This window comes from Drosophila obscura, unplaced genomic scaffold, assembly GCF_018151105.1.
Source record: "Drosophila obscura isolate BZ-5 IFL unplaced genomic scaffold, ASM1815110v1 contig_179, whole genome shotgun sequence".
Taxonomy (NCBI): Eukaryota; Metazoa; Arthropoda; class Insecta; order Diptera; family Drosophilidae; genus Drosophila; species Drosophila obscura.
This window is the reverse complement of record NW_024542766.1, coordinates 929,711-944,088: the sequence shown is the minus strand read 5'-3', so window position 1 is coordinate 944,088 and position 14,378 is coordinate 929,711. Positions and strand designations below refer to the sequence as shown.

Sequence of the window (14,378 nt, the reverse complement as noted above, 5' to 3'; positions counted from 1 at the left end):
CATATTTAATATTTCGATTTGTGAAAGAGCATAGCAGTCATGCCATAGCAGCGATAACCTTTCCATTATGCTTTTATGCTGACCTCGGCAACTGCAATGAATGGCCAGCATGGCCAGCAGGCCATGGACCATGGACCATGGACCATGGACCAAGGAGCAACGAGCAAGGACCAGAGGACCAGAAGACCAGAGGACGATGTCTGAAACGATTCCATGCCGTGGCAATCGCGGCCATTAAGTCATTTTGTTTCCTGTAACATTTCCGGTATCTTTTTAGCGTCGTCGCCGCTTCGAGTGTTGCGGGCTGCCAAATGGTTGGGGAGGGGGGGGAGGGGAGGGGAGGGGAGAGGCTATGACCATCCCGGGTGGATCTCTGCTAGTGGCACGAACGGTGGCTGGAGGTGGAGTGCCCGGATTGGGTGGGGCAACAAATGCTTTTAAAGTAGATGATGGCGTTGGCTGCTTGGTCAATTTATTGCTTACCAAATGTGTTGCTGGTCCGGTCCGGTCCTGTCCGGGGTCTGAATGCAACTGACTCTCCAAATTGCACCACGTAAAGTGTTCTCTGAAATTAACTTTGGCCTCTTCAGGCCTGCCCCTGCCGCCGATAAAAAGTAAAACAAAAATTGTTAAATAATGGTTGCATTAATGCTGGGCCTTCGTATTTCGTGCAATTTATTGGAATTGCTGTGTATATGCTGTGTGTATGGAATATGCATCCGAATCAGATACGGTCGATGATTTATTGCGGCTCAAGCCGTGCAATCCAAAGGTGTGCAATTATTTGAGCATTATCCCAAGTACCCATCCCATCCCATCCCACCTCATTCCACAATCTACTTTCCAGCTATCATAAATACTAATTTGTCGGAAAATCAGAACGAAATGCGCCTTCGCATTCAGATATACTTGTACGTATAATTTTTGTGAGATTCACTTGGACTAAGTGAATCCAGCGAGCATAAGAGTAGTGTGCGCATTATTTTGCATATGCCAGGCCAGGCCAGGGCCAGAGCATTGCTCATACGCAGCGTTGCCCGAGCCAAAGAAACAGTCGGGGAACTGCAGCGGATGTTTGGCTGAGCTGGTCCCGCGCGTCCCTGGGCGCACATACAGCAGATTTAGTATGGCAGCTTTTATCTTGTCGCGTTGTTCGCTCTGGGGATCAAGCGCCAGGTAGGAGAGCAAGTCGTGTACATTTGTTCATGTGAAAGTGCCAGCAGCGTCCATGGCATGCTCGCCTCTAACTGCGGCTGTACCTGTACCTGTATCTGTATCCGTATCTGTAGCTTTAGCTTTAGCTGTATCTGTGTCTCCATATCACCCGGCAATCCCATCAGCCTCCGCTAAATGTGTAACAGCAGTCACTTAGCGTACCCTTAGCCCATCCACATCCAAGCCACATCCCCCACATCGCTAAAGCAGAGTGTGTGCGGTCGGGTCGTTACTTCATTGGCACAATCCCCAGACTCGCAACTCGTAACTGGGAGCTGGGAACTGGGAACTGGGAAAGCGCGCTGCCATTGTTTAGCTGTGCATTTTATTTTCCACTTTTTTCCCCGCCACGTATTTTCTTTTAATGCGCTGCGGATTTGCTGTGAAATATGCAAAGGGGTGGGTTGGTGGGTGCACCAGAGAGCGTCTGTATCTGCCGCAGCCACGCTGCAACATAACCCCCCGCCCACCTGGTCTCTATCTAGCTCCCTGTTGGCCCAACACTCTTATGCTAATTAAGTTTATGCTAATTTAACTTATTGCCACTAAGTTGGCCCACATATGCGGCCAGCCGCAGAAGCCGTCACTTTTTTTTTTCTGTTTCGGCTCCCTCTGCGGCATCCGAAAATTGCGCAGCGCCATCCAAGGACTACAAAATTTGGAATCGAAGTAATTTATGCAATTAAATGCAACGCATCACTATAATCCAGCTGCCAAAGGTAGTGAACCCGAGGAGTTTCATGTGCAACGTGGTCATCCAATAGATTCGTCTAAGGATCAGTTTGGCATCTTATAAGAGTCCTTCGAAAGGTCAATATATTAAGGTGTAATTTATTCTCCCTAAAACTGAGAAAATCTCATTATCTCTTTCGAATCTTTGTGGAATATATTTGTGGGTAAAACTCCTGCATAGCCTGTATTTCATGCGTTCATATTTGGATTGGTTTACAACATTTTCACTCACTTGCGCAATATTTACAACTTACGTATTCAAAAGCGTTCCGTTTTTCCCCATTGCTCCACATTTTCAGCCCAAACTTACTGTCTGATTTTTATGTAAATTGCATTTAAAGCAATAAATCAGTTTTAATCAGCACACGGGTCCGGGCAGCTGAGCCGTCCTCGTCGTCGTCGTCGCATCGCCGTCGTTGTCGTTGTCGCTGTCTCTGTAGTTGGGTCTGTGTCGTGTCTGTTGGACGCATGATAGGACTCTACATACATGTGCATACTCGTACTGGCATTGTGTATGCGCGGGGCTTTATTAAAAAAAACTGACCAATAAATGAATTTCTGGAAATGGCTGCGAATCGAAATTCGTTCATTAAAGAGCACAAAATGGAAAGTTGCGCTCACAGAGAGGAAAGCCAATCGATAATGTCAAACGTAAGACAGTGAATGGATAATACGAAATGGAATTCATTAACAATACGAGTACTCAATGGAAAGAAGGATACAGATACGCAATATATGTGGGTTCTGCACGGAGACATCCGATTCTATATTCTCTGTAACAATCTGGCCCTCTTTTGAGTCCGTCACCCATGCGCACCACAAATATTTTGGCATCCGTCGCGCCAGTAGCCAAAATGAAGAGCTTATTTGTCGGGGAAAACATTGCACTGGCATCTCGACTGCAGCCGGCCAAATACCGCTTTCCAACTATTTGCAAAAGGGAGACACACGAAAGCCGCTAATTAAATTAGCGAACGCCAACAACTGTGGTGCTGGCATTTAATTTTGCAGCATAAATCAACGCACAAAGGGCAACACACAGCAGGGCAGGGCCGAGAGACTCGAACAAGGGCTGGCCAAAAAATGTGATCAAACTTTTGTCAGAGCCAAATTATTTTGCGCATGTAAAACTGTCGTCCAGCTCCAGCTCCAGCTCGCACAAACAAAAGCAAAAACAAAAACAGCAACGGAACACACACATCCAGTTGAGTGGGCAGCAGTTCCAGAAACGTTGTCGCTGGTATACGTACTATATACGGGCTTTGGGAAGCAAAAACAAAAAGTTAATTCGAGGCAATTATGTTGACATGCCAAATGTCCTGGTGACTGGTCGGGGTTCGAGCTTGGGTTAAGGTCCTGGTCCTGGTCCTGGCACCACGCCATCGCTGAATCATTGGGCTATGTGCTGGAATTCCCTTGTCCGTCCCGCTCTATCATTCTCTGGCGGTGCGTTTTTGAATTATTCCCATGGCAGACTTGCGCTCAAAGCGCTGGCACAACATTCCTGAAAAAGAAACATACACACAAAATAAGGTAAAAGGTATTCGAATTTTATAGACTCCCTGTGTAGAGATCCGGGAATTTTAGTTGCTGGAACCTCTATGTCTTATACCTCGTATCAAATATATATTTCCAGATTCGGTGATTCCACTTAATCGGTATTATGAATTAACAAAATTAGCTTAGTAGGTTAATACTTAAACTGAGACAAGCCAAAAATATAGAAACGGGTATCAAAAAGTCAAGCTAAGTCATCCGTTGAAACGTTTTTTTGCTGTTGACTTTTGGTTATTCCTCTTCGGGCCATCCTCCTTCGCCCACGCGTTTTGCAGTTAATTTGATTTAAAACAGCAGAATTTGATTTTGAAACGTTTTCCATGTGCTGGTAACATCAGCTGGAACAACCCAAACACGAAAACCGCTACCCTGCCCCTGCGCTAGCGCATTGTTATCAAATTTTCTCGGTGCTCGGTTTTTGTTATGTTTTTGTGAGTTTCTGCGGCATTTTTTTGTCGCTTTGTTTCGAAGTTTTTTTTTTGAAGTGATTTGTTGTTCTGAATATGCAAGTTAAGTTAGTTTTAGTGTGTTTTTTTTACTATTGCAGAGTATCGAGATTTTCGTCGACTCCATACGCTATGTGCATATATATCTATTATCTGTATACCTCAGATCGATCGTAAAATCAGACTTCGTGTCGTTGCTTTTATTCGATTAAAATAAATTATCTAAGCATTCATGGGTGCAGGGTATTCTTAAGTAATATGAGCAGATTCATTTTACTTCTGTACTCCCTGACCACCAGCCACTAAAATCTAAATAGCTAAAACCACGAAAAAAAAAGTATTTCACTTAAAACCCCAGGTGGGACTTGAACCCACAATCTCCGGCTTAGGAGGCCGGCGCCTTCTCCATTAGGCCACTGGGGCTTGTTTTGAAAGTAAAAAAAGCGCCTATATAACCCTTCCGCACATCCTGTTTTCCTGCACACCATATATATTCTCAGGAACCATCATGAATGATCGCGATCGTTTGAAACAGAAATCTTTGTGGTAACAAATTCTTCACTATATCATATATTTAGGTATGTAAGTAAAGATGGACGATGTGTCGATGTGTGCATAGAAAATGTTGATGAAAATCGGACAGCTATGCCTGCTATGATTCATATGCTGCTGCCATTAGAGCGATGCATTTGCAAGAGTGCTTCAAGTTTAGGTCAGCGAATCTAGTTTGGTTTTTCTTGTGCCTACTGTGGGTTGTTGCTTCTGGGTTGTATTTCAGTGCTGTTGTTGCTGCTGCTCCTGCGGATGTTTCAATTGTTGTTGTTATTTGCCCTCGAACATTTTTTGCTGACATGCCAAACTTTTTGCTTCAATAAAGTTTTGATATTTTTGGCAGAATGTTAGTCAGTGAAGAGGGGCCGGAGCAGATACGGCACTTACATGAAAATGCATTTATTATTTCAACCAATTTGTTGTTTATGCAATGTGTGAAATTCATGATATGATGGCGGGGATGTCGACAACGTCCTTGCCACAAATACTTTTTTTTTTTCTGTGTTTGCATTTTTTGATATAGGCCAAATTGATAACTTTCTATTGCACTCTGAAACATTTTGATGAATTTACATTTACATGGTGGAAATTTCAGATTGAACTATATTTAGGAGATTTAGTTTGGAGGTTAATGAATAACCACGTGGTCATGAGCCTGTAGTTGCGATATTTCACAGTTTGATGTCTATAAAATAGTATAAACAATAACAGAAGGTCTTTAAAAAATAAATAGTAGGTACATTTTTCATTTAAATTGACTATGCCATTAAATTCTGTCACCATGATGATAAATATTCAATTGTGTACAATTTCGGCTTTATTGTGGTTTGTTTTCTCAATTTATCCCCAATAGCATGAATTTGCTTCAATCTCTCTATTTTACTTTTCTTTTATAATACTGAAATTCAAATGTTCCCTTTTTGTGCTTGCCTGCCCACAGGGCCATAGATCATTATTAGGAAAAATAATAAAGTCACCTGAAGAAAATTTATCAAAATCATAAATCATTGCAAATTGCTACCATTTTTTATTCACCTGCATTCATGCGTGCATGTGGGCGTGAGCGTGTGATTTTCCCTCTGTGTGGGTGCAATAATTTCTCAATACATGCCACATGTCGGTGTTGCAATATTTGCAACCTGGCGCTGAAATGTATGCTATGGAAAATAGTGTGCCGAGTGTGCAGAGCTTCTAAGTGAGTTTCGCTCGGAGTAAATTATTTTAGCTCAAGAGAATAACTTGAGTTTGAGCTGAAATTCGTGCTCTTCATTGGTGCTAAGAGAAACGGAGTCGTTTATTTTAAGAGAATCCTTACGTTGAGTGGAGCTCATAAATATTGAGTGCTGCAGAAATTTTAACAGCAGAGAAGAAATCAGTTTAAATTTAATGGACTAAAATAACAGTTGAGTCAAAGTTAATTTGAGTGCACTCAATTAATTTAAAACATATTGTTTTGCCCAATAAATTAATAATACGGGCATTGAGGGTTTATCAAAATTATGAAGTGGTTTAGGTACTTCGAAATCTATAACTTTCCATGCATGTACATATTATCATAATAGAAAAAATTGTTTTAGTATATGTAAGGATGGACTTGTATACTTTTTAAGCTCTTAAATGTGTTTATAGGGTATGGAGACGTTGTTACAGTCATCTACTTAATGAGTAAGGGAAAAGGGAAAGTGCGGCGAGTCCACAGGAGACCGGCTGCATTTAATTAAGAATTTAATCAATTCAATTCAATCAAGTGATACTACGATGGCTTGAGCGATAATCGGCGAGGCAACAAAAAAATATATATTTTTATCGCATTTATAACTAAAGCCTCTTTAATCCACAAATATGTGGGTTGGCGGGAAACTTTGGTAGAGGACTGCAGACCAGAGTCTCAAACAAGCAAACAAAATGAAGCCATAAATACATTTGGCATCGGACGATGGCCACTTGAATTGATGGTGGATGGACTCGACCGATTCGCTTTGTGACGGAGACTTTTTAATTAAAATAAAAATGCAATCCACACATGCCGCGGCACGGATGATGGTGGCGATGAGAATGGGGTTGATGATGCTGAGAGAGTGGGAAAATCACGACAACAATAAAAATTAAGTTAAAACGCATTTTATATGCCAGTAGAGCCCAGCTCCAATCCCCGTCCCTCGCGGTCCATCCCGACGGGACGAGGCATGAAATTAATGCGCATAAGTTTAATGCAATTCACACAAACGGACCCTGGTCACGGCCATATTTTGTCGGCAAAGCAACAAACAATTGAAAATAAATAAGAGTGATATTAATTTTTCCCTTTTTATTTACAGTTTTTGTTGTTCAATAATAGGCTTATAAAATATTTTAATTGATGGTAGCATACAACATTCCAGCCGTCTGGTGAGTAACCCATTCAGGAAGGTGTTGGAAATTGAAAGAAACCGTTTTGAAACAATACTTTATTGCAGGATAAATGCTGTGAATTCATTTTGGTTGACTTTTGATGTTGCTGGTTAACTCCTACAAGGGAGACTAAATGAAGCGCTTTAAGTTCGAGAAGGAAAAGTATAATTAAGTGATGATGCGTGTTGTCTTCTTTTGTCTCCAGCTTATTCAACATCGCTTATACGCCACGTGGATTCGGCCTCAGAGTCTCGCCTCATTCATGGAGTCGTCAAGTACAAGTGCATTTGCATCGAAATTGATTGCTCCCAAAACTGCCGATCTGGCAAAATTGCCAGTTCTGGGTGCCCAACTGCATTGTGTTGGCCCCAGTGGGCGCGGCCATGGTAGGCGTGTGCGTCTGCTGATACCGTTGCAGGGGCCAATGCTGCCTCAACAGTTTGTTGATTAAAAGTGCGTTCACACAAAATGGAAAGTGGCCGTCGATTTAAGAGTGAGTGCCACACGTGATGCCGCTCGTGTTGGATCTCGGAGACTAGCATAGAAGTATAAATCGCTTTATTTGTTCCGAAGTAGCCCGTGGACACAGGTACCCTGGAACTGTTCTGGTACTGTTTTATGTAGGACCTTTTGACATTTGCCGGAACCACCTACCATCAAACAGCCGCCCCCGCCGCTCCTCATTGGCAGATGAAAATGCACCCGTAGGCCGTGTATGTAATTAGTTTTTGGCGTGTTGAGAGGTCATTTTTGAAAATTTTGGCAAATTTCTTTTTTTATGCGACAGCCAGCCAGTGGCAGTGCCAGTCGACGCAACCCACGTGGGGGCGGGTGGCCGAGAGGTGAGACCGATTTTGAAGGCTGCCAAAATCGCTGTGCCTAATTGCAGGCAATCATATTTTGTTTGCCAAAAGCTAGACGTACGCGGCGGCTGCTTGAGTGAAGTGGTGCTGGGGATTGCGGTGGGCGGGATGCAATCAAGAGGCTCTGTCAGTGGCAGGACTGCACGTCCTGCACGACCTGTTCATGTTTGCTTATGCACTCGCACACCCACTCACAAACACGGCCAGGGGTGAGGCCGCTCTTCGGAGGCCGCTTATCGCCTCGGCTAGGCAAATCAATCAATTTAAAAGCAATTGCCGTTAATGTGCAACGTTTGTTTGGCAGCTGTCAAAAATTTGCAAACACACACACACACACACACACACATGGAGAGAAGCACAGTCACAGATACACCCCTTCAAATACTGGCTGCCAGGACCCTCGAGTCCTTGAGTCTTTGGTTTATTAGTTCGAGGCCAACTGAATCGTCGATGTCTGCGTCTTTGGGGTCAATCGTTTGGCGTCTGCCACTGTGGCCGCTGATTGATGTTCAAAGCAGCCATAATTGGCCTTTCCAAAATGGAACTACTGAATGTTGAATGTATCCTCCTGCATATAAGTATGTAAGTATCTTTTGGGTGTATCTGTGTGCCAATTGCCAACTACTACTTATGTGCGCAAGGCGATTGGCGGCTCAATGGCTTCGCCTGGGCCTGGGCCTGGGCCTCGGCCTGATTGATGTTTGCTGTCGGGGAGCCGGCTTCAATGATGAGCCATCATGTCTGGGTGTCTTCCTTATTTAGGAAGCATTTCTTTCATTGGTTTATTTGCATTTAAGTGTAAAGAATAGCATCCTTCTGGCACAATTATTTAATCCACTAAAAAGACTTTAAAGTCCTCTGCACCTTTAGTTTTTTAGTCGCAAAAACTGCTATTGGAAAAAAATGTTAATTCAAATTTAAATAAATTATTAGCAGAGTGGGGTCAAGGGTCATTTGAAATTTCGTTTCAACATTAATTGGACAAATATTGTTGAGTTTTATAGACTGGTATGCAAACAATGAATAAATTACGAGCGAAGCGTTCGTTGTATGTATTATCTGAATCGTATTAGCGAAATCTTTATTATTATTGAAAAATATTATTAAAACATAAAAATAACTTCATACATAGCTAAAATACGAACGGTACCACACCTACAAAGTGTAATCTCTGTGAACGCAAAGATACATTACCCGAAACCGAATGGAAGGCGGTTTGCTAATAAATTTCTAATTGAATAAGCCCTGAGCAAATCCGGCAAGCACGGACACTCGCACTCGCACTTGAGTAACTTACAATGCCATTCGAATGGCTTAAAAGCGTTATCATATCTTCATGTCTTGGTGGTCGGACAAAAGAGGCAAAAAAGAGTAGAATATTGTATGCATAACGCATATGACCAACAAGGCGAAAGCCAGGGCAGGGCAGGTCAGACACAGACACAGACACAGTCGGCGTAGAAGGGGGCGGTGTCGCATTTGCATTTTACAAACAATTGAAAAAGTAGTTAAAGTTTTTCTCTTTGCTCTGCAGCTCACACATACACATGAACTCACACACATTAGCACAGTCGCTTCTGGAATATGCAACATGTTTTTTTTTTCCCCATTTCGTTTCGTGCATAAGCAATGGTCGAAGCGAGGTTTTTAGCTTTGGCTTGTGTTTGGCATATTATAGTCAATGTCAAGCCCAGCCCAGCCACTTCCCGCTCTCCGCCACTCAACCACCTGTCAAAGGTTTTCCTGTTTTTGTTCCTTATTTTGTTGCAAGGAGCCACGAACTGTACATCATATGGTGCTTTGGTCTGTTTTTTGTTTCTCACACTTTTGGCGCAACATTTTGCACACTTTCGCTGCACGGGAACGGGTCTGATATGCAGTTGCTCGCCGGTTTTATGTAGGTACATATACACACATGCCGTATCGCGGCTGACACATTTCTTTCGGTAAGCAAATGCAGATGCAGTTGCAGTTGTCACTCCTGGAATTCCACATGCTCAACGGATTTAATATTTAATAATAAGATAAGGAAGAATATCTACGCATTATACAATTTAGTACATAGATAGGAGAAAAATTGATCCAACTTTGCCAAATGCTCTTCGTAATCAGGCTAGCAGATCAATTAGCTGCTCTCAAGCAAACCTGCGACGGAAACAGAAACTGAAACCCTAACTATGCAAATGAAATCGTTCATTATTTCGACTATCAATAACTGATTTACATTCGTGCTAAAGCTGCCCCAAATAAGCTGCAACAAGCAGCGAAACAGAGGAAGACAGCGGAAGTAGTGAGAAGGAGGCAATTGGGCGCCCTGGGAAGCGGAACTGAATGCGGATGCGGACGCATTGCAAACAATGGCAACAAAATATGCTGCTGCTGCGCTTAAATGAAATGCCAACAAAACCAAACAGTTAAATCGCTTGGGTAAGGGCTGCGCAGGAATGCCAGCGAGGGGCCAGGGATGGAGATGGGGCTTAGTCCTGGAACTGGGGACAGGGACAAGGACTGGGATTGAGACTGGGACTGGGACTGGTAGGGCTCAACTGGACTGACGTTGGCCTCGGGGCGCGACTTGAAAACCAGCTTCATTTTAGCGTATAATTGAGCGAGCACGAAATATGCGACAAGCGACAGAAGCCAGGGGGCGGTCGGTGGCACCAGAATGTGGGCATGGCAGCCACCAAAGACACCCTCTGGTGTATGTGTGAGTGGGGATAACAAAGATTTTGCGGAAGTATGAAATTTTACTATTACTTTGTCGCAGCAAATAGAGCGGAAGTCAGTCAACGAATGGCAATACCAAGTTCAGACGACTTGATTGTGTCTTTGACTGTGAGGGAGCGGCAGAGAGGCGGAGAAAATATGCGGTAAAGAAATGGAGAATAGCTGAGAAGCCGAAGAGCCGGAGGCAAGGAAGTGTCTGCGTGGAAATCAATGCAAGTTGCAACAGAACAGGCTGCTCCTTTTGGGTGTTTGTGGTTTTGTGTGTGGGAATATTTTTGGCATATAGTTGAACTATAATAAACTTCTAAATTGCTGGCCCACTATGCAGGAACACTGAGATTTGACTGGCAGGTAATGGGCTGCGATGGCACCTGAGTGACTGCTGCAACGGAAACCTTTCCACTGGCAATGAATGAATTTGTTCACTTGAATTACATATTTAAAATGCCATTGTGCAATGATCTGTGGCCTATTTGGCTATAAAATGATGGATGGATGCATCTGGGACTGCAAGACTAAACGGCATCTACTCATCGGAGTAAATTAAAATAATACCTTCAGAAATAAATTGTGTGCAGTTCATTCGAAATACAATACAAACTTAACTTCCTAAACGATACCACAATATTGTGAGAACTCCTCTAGCAACTGTTCCCTTTGCTTGATTGCTGTACATTCGGCATGTCATTTCCGAATGAGAAAGCCCTTTGTCGTTAATCAGTTGATGGTCTCGATTCCCCCTCAGAGTTGTCATCTCTTTGCTGTCAGTTTCGATGCGCTGCGCTCATTATTTGCTCTGTCTGTAATTTATCGATGAAATACATGCCCATGCACACATACGAGCATGCATATATCTCTCCATCTGAGTGAAATTTCAGCTTAATAGTTAATTAGTGACATTTGCGCAAACGTTAATTGTTCTTGTCGTGTTGTAAATTTACTTGGCATAGGCCAGCACAGGCCATAATTGTTTATCGAGACCCAATGACCGCGCAAAGACAACCAGCTCTGGCTCTGGCTCTGGCTATGGCTTTGGTTCTGGCTCCAGACCAATTCCAAGCCCAGCCTCCGAGCCAAACGCTGATGCTCTCTCGCCCACTCTCCCTCGGTCCTGTCCCTGTCTTGCGGGGTCTTTGGGTGTGTGCCACATAAATTGTTGCATACGAATACCAAGCAGGCGCTTTAAGGCACTCGGGCATGGCGTGCTGCGGTTTGAAGCCTCAATTGCATAGCAATCTCATGCATCGCATACATGTGTGTGTGGCGTTTTGTTGATTGATGGTTAACCGGAAAATCAATATCACTATGCTAATGAGACTAGCATACTCGTCTCGTCTATGTACGAGTGTGTATGTATGCACAAACGTATGAAAGATGGAGAGCCTTGGTAATGAACTCTGCCGGCAATTAGGCAAAGAACCTGGGCGAGCCGCCTCTTTCCCACTCGATGCCAGCCGGACCCAACTGATTAGCCATTAGACCCACGTTAAAGACAATCAAATGTTTAAGTGTCAAACGACCAAGCTCAGCCGAACCCTTCTCATTCAATTACATATTCAGTTCTCTATGCGTTCTCAGTGATGCGTAATGAGTCGACTTTTGTCTCTCATTGCTTGTATTCATTCATTTTGTCAATTGTCTGGCCGACTGCTAATTTAATTAGATTTTAATTTATAATCATATATGTTTTGGTTCGTGCCGTGTAATTATTTCATTTTTTTCGCATAGGCTTTATTCCGCTGTGCATTATTCCAGTCGGCTAATTACAAAACGTTTCAAATGACACGCGCCTCTGGTCATGCGTTTGTCTATTAATAATAAATTCCCCACACCATTCCCCTTGGCCTGCGGAACATTGGTCGCTTCATTTGGTCCACTGACAGTCCTTTGTCTCGCACATAATTTCAAACTGAAGTTTAAAATATAATTTTCAATGGAATCACAAAATGTTGAACCCTTTTAAGCGGCAGAGGCATATAATCTGTGCATGCGTACACATTCCCTTCGCATGATAGCTGCGACTCTTGCTCCCGTCGCGTGACTGCAGTGGAATGACTTACAGCATTTATTTATCATAAATTTAATTTATAATTAATCGGCTTTGCACCTTAATCGGCGCTGACAGTAGGCAACCGCCTGTCAATTATATTACGCATTGGACTCCACATTGGAATTCCCATTCCTATCATCCCTTGGGCTGGACAACTTTTACTCCAAACTGTGGCGGGCATTTTAATTATTCTGACATTTCGCCATTAGCTGTGAAATATAATTAACTGCAGCAAACACGATTTAAATGAAAATAAACAAAGGCTTAACAACTTATATGTCTACAGGTATATGCAATCAGGAAAAAATATGTGGAGCTCATCTTGGAGGGAAAAGAAAAATATTAAACTCAAATATATATATATATGTACATAGCGAATGACATATGTGTGCTTATTTATAGAACAGTATTTGATTACATTCATATGTATATTTATCGCGATGTAAAAGACCGAAGCGAATTTCCAAGCACCAATTGTATAGCATTTTAATTATATTTTGCTGTTTTTCGACTGCGACAAATGCAGAAAATAATTGCATTAATGTGTACACACGCATACTCATCACTTATGTATGTATTCATAGATGCACTGTAGATGGGTGGGTGTATTTATCAATTAATTGAGTAATACGGCATTACATAAATATTTGGTCTGCTGTCGCCCTAGGCATAAGCGCATTAAAGTGCCACAAAATATGCAAAAATTACATACTACCATATGTACTCGTATATAGCTGAACTGAATTGGTTTATGAAACGGTCGATGTGGATTGATGGCGGCTGGCAATCAGAGGGCTGCCAGGACGGACTCTCCGGCTTACAGCACTTACTGGAAAATCTTTAGAAATGGAAGTGGAAAAAGTAGGCAATCCAAATATGTCAAATAATCTAGTAAGTTAATAACTTATTTTATGGAGTTATTGAATATTTTGCCATTCGGCGTGACTGTCTTTATATTTTAACAGACTTCTCCGATTTATTGTCAGCATGTCAGACATCCACACCTCTCGTTGGTACAACAAGTGGTACAATATAATCATGGACATACCAGTACATATAATATCAGTGCTCATATACCACAAGATATCCAGAGTAAAGCTGAGTCGCCATGGTATTCAACAATCAGAGCGTCATGGCCCCAATACACGAATGGAACATGAGCCAAATGAGCAAATGAAAGATCAACCTTAGGGAACAGAGGATCATAAGCCTGGTCGAAAATTGCATACATTTATTAATGTATTCTAGAGTATTAAATTCTTGCTGGTTTCTATTTTATTATCAGAGCATATCTTCCTTGTCGAATTTTTAATTCAAATCGAATTGGCTGTTAGACTTTTAATATGCCAGACGACAACCTTGCCACATCACTGTAAATCGTTTAGCTTTCAGCTTTCACAAACTTTCCCAGAGCTTTCACTGCTTTCAAAGCAACTTTTTTAGATTTAAGTGCTGGTAAATGCTTACATCTTAGTGGCAGTTACTTCTTCAAACAAAATTCAAACAGAACGGTGCCGGAAATATACAAAAATTGATTCTACCCATAGGTATTAATTCCATCGCGTTGCTTCCTTTAAATCTACTACTCAGCGCATAAATTAATTTATTTTAATAACAATTTTGCTTTACCATTTACAGGCTTGGCATAGGGGAGGATTGTGCAAAAGAACACTTCGGAGAACTTTGCCAATTACGGACAGTTCTAGGCTTTCCACGGCAAGTGGCTGCTAATAAAATTTTAATGCAACAATGCCAACCTGCCAGCGCAGCAGTGATAACAATCGCCGGGGCTTGCAATTAAGCGGAGATGCCACCAGGCAGGGGCAGGACTCTGCTAAAAGGGAA

The 14,378-nt window shown here is 42.4% G+C and overlaps 1 long non-coding RNA gene and 1 other non-coding gene across 2 annotated transcripts; one reads left to right on the top strand and one right to left on the bottom strand.

Moving 5' to 3' along the window:
• Positions 1 to 4,300: 4,300 nt before the first annotated feature.
• Trnar-ccu lies at positions 4,301 to 4,373 on the bottom strand. The gene has a single exon. It is a non-coding gene; the product is annotated as a tRNA-Arg (tRNA).
• An 8,959-nt stretch (positions 4,374 to 13,332) lies between these two features.
• On the top strand, positions 13,333 to 13,552 carry LOC121403965. The gene is made up of 2 exons (XR_005967590.1): positions 13,333 to 13,424; positions 13,499 to 13,552. It is a non-coding gene; the product is annotated as an uncharacterized LOC121403965 (long non-coding RNA).
• The last annotated feature ends 826 nt before the right edge of the window (positions 13,553 to 14,378 follow it).